The sequence below is a fragment of the Colossoma macropomum genome, unplaced genomic scaffold (assembly GCF_904425465.1).
Source record: "Colossoma macropomum unplaced genomic scaffold, Colossoma_macropomum, whole genome shotgun sequence".
Taxonomy (NCBI): domain Eukaryota; kingdom Metazoa; phylum Chordata; class Actinopteri; order Characiformes; family Serrasalmidae; genus Colossoma; species Colossoma macropomum.
The window spans coordinates 12360827-12369904 of NW_023494798.1; the positions used below are offsets into that span (position 1 = coordinate 12360827).

The following is a 9078-nucleotide window of genomic DNA, read 5'->3' on the forward strand; positions in this document are numbered from 1 at the left end:
ATGGTGCAGTAGTTACTTTCTGCAGTGTTTCTCAAAGCACGGTGCCTCCAGGACCAGGATTGAGAAAGTCTGATTTAAGGTGGAATGGGAAAATGGAACAAGCTGGTGAATGAGAAGTTGCTTGAGCTTCGTTCTAACATGTGGGTCTCTCTGGCAGCAGTGGGCTCCAGAAGAAGATGAAAGCTTGAGCTGTTTGGAAATGCTATGCAGCCAATAGCAGTCTGGAAAAATTAGGCTTCTGTCTTGTTAACGACGTCGTATCTTCTTCTTGCACCGTTCTAACGTTATAGCCGGTTGAAATATTTTGGATGGTGTTTTTTCAGTTTACCATAAGCAGAAAGGCCAAAAATTTTTTATTTTTTTATTTTTAATTTTCAAAAAAGCATGTTGCTTCTGCTAACATTACGAGCTAGCTATTTAACTAGTAAGTTAGCAGGAGCGACATGCCTGCTAGCTAGCTAACGTTAACTTTGATTTTATTTATTTTTAGGCCTCAGTATCATTATTATGGCAATAACTTACAATATGATTATTGTTTTTGGGCTAAAGACTGTCAAAAGATGCAGGCTAATATTAAAATCCGTATAGTCATCTTATGCTGCAAGACAAACCAAAGTCATGAATAGAAAAATCTAGAAGTAGCAATAGCTAGCTAATTCTGCACCTGGGACTCCTTGGACTTGGCAGTGTCCAGAAGCAGGTTGAAGTTGGAGTGTGGAGGCACTCCCTGAAGTGACCTTGAGGTGATGAATGTGTGGGTTGAGTACAAGTCTGACTACCATCACTGGGTATAACGCACTCCTGTGTTTGAATTTAATTATATTACAGTTTAATATTTTTTACTGTGCATGTAAATATGCAAAATTAAGAGTGCAGAAAGTCATATGCTGTTAAGTGTTTTTATGTGATTCCCCCCTCCTCATATGTACCTCAGGTACGTCACATCTGTGAGGTATTGTGCTGTGGACCCTGTACAAAGACAGCCTGGAGTGGAGAAGGTGGTACAATAGGTCAAAGCTTGCATGGAATCTCGCTATTTTATCACAGCTTAGTGAGGCTTATCAAGCCATGTTCCCTGCCATCATCACCAGGAAGTGAGTATACCAAACCTAATATGTGTAGTAAACTGACTTCAAAGTAGTCACTCAAATCAACCTCTACATATTGACTGTGACTCCACTTACAGGCGTGGTGTGAATAGGAATGTTGTGCGCCTTCTGAGGGACTGGATGGACCAAAGGGAACACTATGGTCAAGGTGTGACAGCAGATACAGGAGAATCATGTTGAGGAGTACCTTCAACATAAGGACCTGTACACCACACTCCTCATAAATGTCGTGGAACGGAGGGATCCTCTCTAGGTTAAGTCACACTTTCCAGGCCCCACCTCCTACAAGAGAGCTCCACACAGTTCTTGCGACACACCTTCCTGCTGGCAGAGGCCTACAATGTGCAAGACTGCAGGAGCCATATTCTCTCCACTTGTGGCACTGTGCTCAAGAGAGTATGTATATCAAAATAGTGGCATGCTGTATGACGCAAAACACACTGTTGCTAAATTATTTTAAAAAAAAATCAATTATAGAATCCATCAGTGGCGGTCACATTATGCAACCATATTTTAGGTAGTGAAGAAGCTGGGGAGGGTGCAGGTTCAGCTTAGTTTTTCACCGGCATTGGAAACGAGCACTCCCATATAGTTTCCTTTGTGCTGACCTGCGAGGAGTCCGCTGAGAAGCTGCAGTCGATGTGCCGTGGAGGGATGAACAAGTTTCGGCTGGCCAATCAGCCTGTCCCCAAGATCTTGTATGTGGACTGTGGGTGTTGCCGTGCACAGGACCTAACAGCAGTGGAGACCTTGTTCCAGTCTTGGGTGGACAATGGGATGGTTATGCGTCTGGATACGTTTCACTGGATCCACCGGTTTGATGCAGTCATCCGCACAGAGTCTCACTCCAAGTATGCGATGTTCAAGTCTGCGCCGGATGGAGCAGTGCTGGCGTACAACCGCAGAGATCTGGAGCTACTCATCAGGGACGTCAGAGCTAAGGACCTGGCAACGCTGAAGTCTGTTTTAGATGAGAATGTTGTACGCCACTACATTTCCAAGGAGCAGCTGAAACACCATGTTCGGAGGGTTACACTTGGGACTCGGGAAACATCCTGGCTCGTTCACCTGGACATTAAGGAACTGAAAACAGCCCAGCTGTGACACCTGAGTGCATTCACGATCCACCAGACATGAACATGTATAGCAGGGATGTTCAACTTAACCACTAACATGACCATATTAAAAAAATCTCAACAAATCTGTGGGCCAAAGAACGCCTATGTTTTTATTTCATTTTCAAGTTGTGCTGTAACCCAAACTGGCCACTGTTTATTCAAAATATAAACTTCAACAGTAAAATACAGGCACTTGTAGTAGACTTTGAAATATTACACGACTACTTGAAATATTCAAAATTTAAATGTCCCCAGGAGCTCAGTCTTTTAAATCTATCTATTTGCTTGAACTAGACACCTGGCATCCTTTCTTTGCTGCACGTTCACCAAGACTTGGGCTCAATTTCTGAACAGCTGAGCTAACGTTACGTGTAAATGAAGCTAGTGCCTTTGGTGATATGACTGGTGTGGGATTGTGTAGAATTGTCTAGAACTGAGGGGTAACCACTGTCCCATAGACTGCTGTTGGGGCAGGAGAGTCAGAACACACATTACGCTGCAGTGCATGCTGGGAACTGTAGTGCAGGGCATTGTGAAACGGGCTAATATTAACATAAAATTAAGATACTTTTGCAGGCCGGATAGGATTGTGTCGCGGGCCTAATGTGGCCCGCAGGCTTTGTGTTTGACACATGGGATGTACAGGCGGCACATACCACAACCATCAACAACGTGGACGTGCCCTACTATAAATGTCTGCATGGAAACAACAGCATAGAAAGATTCCACAAAGCTCGGCTGAACATGATTCCAGGTACGCAAGTGTAATCTGTACATCTGTACATGTACAATTAACGCTGTCATTACTCTAATACCTTTTAATTGTGAAGTTCAGGTCCCCACTGTGCAGCACAACCCTGTCAGCTTTATCTGGTAAGTGGCATAGCATGGTGGAACTCAGACAGGACAAGTCCAGAAGAGGAGGTGGTTCAACCTGGGCAGCCCTGATCCAGGTGAGGCTGACGAGGCGTACCAGAGCGATGTGGAGGCACATGACGATGTACTGGATGCCGACTTGCCCCAAATGACGCTCAGCGGCAACAAAACTTCCACTGTTCACCCTCTGGCCTTTGTAAGTAGAAATTAACACAGTGCAATGATGACTGCCAAAAGGATAACATTTTTACTCATTCTCTCTTCTCTGCCTATTTTTGACCAGAAAAACAGGAGAGGGCATGGATGCCGTCAAGACTCCCCAAATTCAGAGAGTTCTTAGATGTTAAGTAGTGCAAAGTCTACAGTGAATGTAGACAGTTAAGCTCTCTTCAGACAGTCATGGGCTGGAGGTTAGGGAACCAGCCTTGTGACCGGAAGGTCGCTGGTTCAATCCCCTGAGCCAACAGTACGTGACAGAGGTCACCTAACCCCCAACTGCTCCCAGGGCGCTGTGGATAGGGCTGCCCATCGCTCCAGGCAAGTGCGCTCACTGCCCCCCAGTGCGTGTCTTCACTAGTGTGTATGTGGTGTTTCACTGCATGGATGAGTTAGATTGAAGTGAGGTGAGGGAGGTGAAATTTCCCCATTGTGGGACTAATAAGGGTCACTTAATCTTATTGGCTAAAAGTCTACACTCACTGTAGACTTAGACTGTAGACCACCAGAGATACAATATGCAATCCCTTTCGATAGTTTAGACTTTCTTCAAATTTGAGAGCTTTTCTGTAAGTATAAATGGAATAAGTCCACAAAAAAGCATCTAGGACTGACAAGAAAAGTACAAATGCTAATAGTGTATGCCGTGTTATATTTTCCCATGTTTGGTGCTTGAAATTGAGCTAGAATTGTGACAGTGTCCCAGCCATTGCAGAGGATGTTTTTTGTGCACTGTTAAAAAAAAACTAAACATGATTATCAGGTTTACGGCATCATAGAATTCATGTTTTTATCAGCATAGTAACACCAGCAATTCAGGTAATTAACCCAAATGCTCCTGCCAGTCAGCAACAGGCTGTGACGGTTGCAATGAAAAGCCCATCTCTATAGCAAAAAGACAACCTTCGTTAGTATCTCAGCACACGTGATTACGTGTGGTACTTTTCATAACTTTTCAGAATTTCATTATATATATATATATATATATATAAAAAGAAGGATGTTAGAAGGCGAAGATACTTCTGTTATATTTGTAGAACTCAGCTGTGGTAGAAAAGACACTCGAAAAAATACCATTTGAATTTTAGCCAACCAGAGAGAGCAAGCAGGTGTGGTCAGTGCTCCAGCACCCTCTGCGACCCAGAGGGATAAGTGGCTTAGAAGATGGATAGACAGACAGATGGATGGATATATCGATAATTTCGATAATACGACATTTAAACCCACATTGCTCATTGGGGGAAAACTTTTAGAACTTGATCTTAAGCTGCCATGTAGATAATTAATTTCATCTTTTCATATGTTGTGAAGCAAGAATTTAATAATTCTGTGTGTTGCATGAAGATTTGCCTACACAGGAACGAAGGGGCCTGAAAAACAACCCCATAGCATTATCCCTCCTCCACCAAACTTTAGACTTGGCACAATGTAGTCAGGCAGGTAATATTCTCCTGGCATTCACCAAACCCAGACTCATCCCTCAGACTGCCAGACAGAAGAGCTTGATTTCAGTCCAGTGGTGGCGAGTTTGCGTGGTGGACCACTTTGTGGCTAAGCTGGTCGGTGCTTCCATTTCACAATAACAGCACTTACAGCTGACAGGGGCAGATCTATCAGAACAGAAACGTCACAGACTGACTTGTGGCAGAGGTTGCATCTTATGAGAGCACCATGTTTAAAGTGACTGAGCTCATCAGTAGGACTCATTCTACTGCCAGGTCTGTCTATCGCGACTGCAAGGCTGTGTTCAATGTGCTCAATCCACCTGTGTGAACTGAATGGTTGTTAAAGGGCTGCTAATTGTTGTGAAAAATGAATGCGAGTCTATAGGAGGAACGAGGGATGGGGGGAAAAAAAAACCCAAGACCTAGAGGAATGCGGGTCAGTACGGCTGTGAATTAGAACTTGCAGACCAGCCCCGAGTGAGTACATACAGCTTGGTGACTGTCGGGGAAAAAGACTAAAGCTTCGAAATAAAAATCGAGATAGACAGAACGACGTGCTGAACACAATGGTCAAGATTTGAAAACTAACCACCTGTCCTGGACTAAACACAACAATTTACGTTCTTAAATCTGTTGTTAACCAGTGAATGAGGGGAGAGCGCGAACGCAGTCCCCACTACCAGAAATTATGCAGTCGAGATTTCCACATGTGGGAAATTCGCAGAGGTCAGCACAGCCTAGAGTGCAATGGCCGAGCCTCTCCCTGGGTGAACCACCTTCCTGATCATGGTGTCGCCCCTGCCAGGTAAGTATGAGGGCCGTCGCTTCGACGGACGGCAGTCACTCCTGTGTTTCTACTTCACACGGACGGTGACGCCACGCATTACCGCGAACGACAAAAGACACGACACAGAAAAATCACGAATAAATCCTCCGCAGCGCTAAACTGTCCGACTTTCCGAGGAGCTAAAAACACATTTAAAAAACATACATACATATATACCATATCTCCCATGATTCATCACGGCACGCTCTCTCAAAATCCAACAAGTCACACGTAGACATACATTGTATATATGTGTGTGTGTGTGTATATATATATATATATATATATATATATATATATAATATTGTATATATATTATATGTATATATATACACATACACACACACACACACACACACAATTATCTCTAATACCTGGGAGAAAAACGACTGTAATCCGATCTGAATGAACTTTAAAAAAAATTCATTCTTATTGCAGATCAGTTTGCGGAAGTGTTTGGTCATTTCCGGGTGCTGCACCGTGTTGTGAGAGGAGCTCACATGGCGCTGAAACGAAGGATGTTCATCTTCAGTTTGAGCAGAAATCCGCCTTCTGCACTACAACTGAACACATCTGCTCATTTTAGCCACACGCTGCTGTATAAACCACCGAAGCGAGCCGAAATGCGGACACGATAAACCCTCAGACACCACGCAGTGACCGGATAAGATGCTGACTCGAGCGGCTCACTGACCATCAGACATCAGCAGCGCTTCGTTCTCTGAACAAGAGTTTACAGTCAGACTCAGTCGATGTTGTGTAAGCAGACATCAGCTACAGTCAGCAGACAGACCAGCTTTGCTTAAGAAAAGCGAGCTAGTTTGGTGATCAGAAACAGATGAATAAACCGAGTGTATCTCTGTAGTTTAAGCTAATGAAGGGTTTTAAAGCTCATGTTTAACCCCGAGGTTCAGCAGCTCGGCTGCAGCTGGACAACTTCAGCAAAAGTTCCCTCTTCCAATACAAACAGGTTAACCGGCGCAGCTAATCTCTTAAAAAGGCTCTACGATAATATTAGAGATTTCCACAGGATCCCTAATCCTGCTGTAATCTCAGTTTCTATACAGTAAACTACACGAGTATTACTGATTGTCTTAAGTGTTGCAGAAATATGGTAGAAGGGGAACACAGGCTATTACACACCCGTAAACATCTCTGACAACGTTACTACCTATTTTTCATCTAGCCAAAACCCAAACATTTTTCCGTATGCAATCACACCAACCTCATGTTTGTGGATCACACAACTCTTTTCTTCACCTTCGTTATTTCCCCGAAGGGAGTGCACCGTTCCTGGATGTACTGCAATACCAGGTCGATGCGTGGAGTGGACGGAGCAAGCCCCTATTCCATCTCCCTGCTCCAAAAATCAATTTAATATATGGTCCCCGGGTAGGGGACGTATCAGATATTAAACTGATAAGAACAGATACTACACTTGATCTTAGCCAAAAGGCCGAGAAGCGATAAACTCCAACTCCCAGAAGGAGGTCGGTCACTCTAACCGCTACGCTTCACGCTGGTGGTTGACTGTGACTCGAATGCAAATGAAGCTGCACGGCGTTCAATCAGATACAAGTAGATCATATTTTGCCTGGGAAACCTTTCAGCAGCACGTCAGGCCAAAACTACTATACCACTGAAGCCGTAAAGCGTACTTGTCGAACTGTTCAAGCAGTCCCTACTATTTACTACAGAAATAAAAGCATTTTAACATTGTTACAGGTTTTATAAGCCGCCGTCTCCCTCTTGTGGTTAAATGCGGCACTGCGCCTTCAGCACGAGGCACGGGAGGTAATACAGCTGGTTTGAAGACTGTCATCCAAACTGCAGAGGAACGAGGCACATTGTAATACAATAAAAGTAAAGCGAACATGAAACACAGCAGACTGAAAAGGTGAAAGACGTCACGCGCTCAGCAAGCTGAAGTCCAGGCCTCTTCTAAAATGCTCGTTATACCTAATGTCCGCCATTCCAACTATGCTTACTGACCCTCCACTGACAGGTCTATTTAAGGTACTCACGAAATGAAGAATGTTCATATATTTTATTATATATTATATATATTGTTTCATATATTTGGAGCTAGCTTATCACACATGCCGTATTTCAGCGCCCACTCGCCCACCGTCGAGAAATTTCGCTTATCTCCCTCGAAATCGCTGCTGCGTCACAGGGCCCAGAGCCCCGTGAAGAAGCAGGCCTTGATTTTTTACTCGACCCTCATCGGCTTTGCACCAACTCCTAAGTACACAGCGGCCACACACGGTCAACATGCAAATCTGTCTCACGTTACCAGCCTACCAGAAGATTTGTGAAGAACCTTTGCAGCCAGTTCTCACAGGTTCCAGCCGTTTGCTGTTGGCCGCGTGCGTCAAGTTGAAGGCCGAACCCTGAGCTGGATCTTCATCTGAACCTTTTACTCGGTAAATGGTCCGGGTTTGGCCTTTTACATGACATCAGACTAAGATCTTACATTTACTTTAAAAACAAAGCAGAACTGAGTCGCTGGAAGCCACAGGACATAAGATCAAGGTCCGACACTGAAGGCAGCGTTGTCCACTGTTGTGGTGTTTTCTGCTACTTTTTTAACTGCCTTGACGCGGACGCACAGGATTATGGGATATGAAAGGCAGCGAAGGATACGCTGCCTTCAAAAAACGGCCGAGAGGAACTTCAGCAGGCGGTGTTTTATACACACATTAGAGTCGGACATGACTGGCTGCCTTCCTGCCTCGGACACTGTCTGAGGAGGCGGCGTTTACTACGTATCAGACCCAGCCCATGTGTTTTTAAACCAGCTTATATAGGTGTTTAGTGATAGCTTGTATTTTCGCCATTAATTGGGCGCAAATGAAACTAATTAATCAGTGAGTCCCAGGCAGATGCAGTACTTTTATAACCTTGCAGGAGCGTGTATCTGAAGTTGTAAGATGTATATATATATATATATATATATATATATATATATATATATATATATATATAAAGCTAGTAGTCTGATTATCCATAAGTCATAAGGGTCCTTGTACAGTTAGAGGTCAGTACAAAATGTACCTGTGCAAAATGTACCCAAAAACAAAATGCAAACCTATATCCAAACCCCATATTTAATCGAAAATAATACAAATACAACATATCAAATGTTAAAACTGAGAAATTTTTTTTTTTAAACTGAGAAATTTTTGTTTTTAAAAAATATATGCCCATTCTGGACTGCAGGCAGACCAGGACTCGACCCCCGGACTCTTTTACTACGGAGCCTCGTTGTTTTAATACATGTGGAATGTGGTCTGGCATTGTCCTGCTGAAACAAGCAAAGCCTTTCCTGAAAAGATGTCGCCTGGATGGCGGTACATTGTCACTGTCCAGTGAAAAACATGTATCTCTGTTTTTGTTCTATGTAATTTGTAAACATTGTGTGAAAATTTCATGATGAATGGACCAACACGAATGCTCCCAAATCACTGGGAATAAAATCTGCTTAT

General features: G+C 43.6%; 2 non-coding genes across 2 annotated transcripts; both read right to left on the reverse strand.

The window, feature by feature from the left end:
- Window positions 1-5414: 5414 nt before the first annotated feature.
- Window positions 5415-5577, reverse strand: LOC118818584. The gene has a single exon (XR_005008098.1). It is a non-coding gene; the product is annotated as a U1 spliceosomal RNA (small nuclear RNA).
- A 1290-nt stretch (window positions 5578-6867) lies between these two features.
- On the reverse strand, window positions 6868-7058 carry LOC118818569. The gene has a single exon (XR_005008085.1). It is a non-coding gene; the product is annotated as a U2 spliceosomal RNA (small nuclear RNA).
- Between the last annotated feature and the right edge of the window lie 2020 nt (window positions 7059-9078).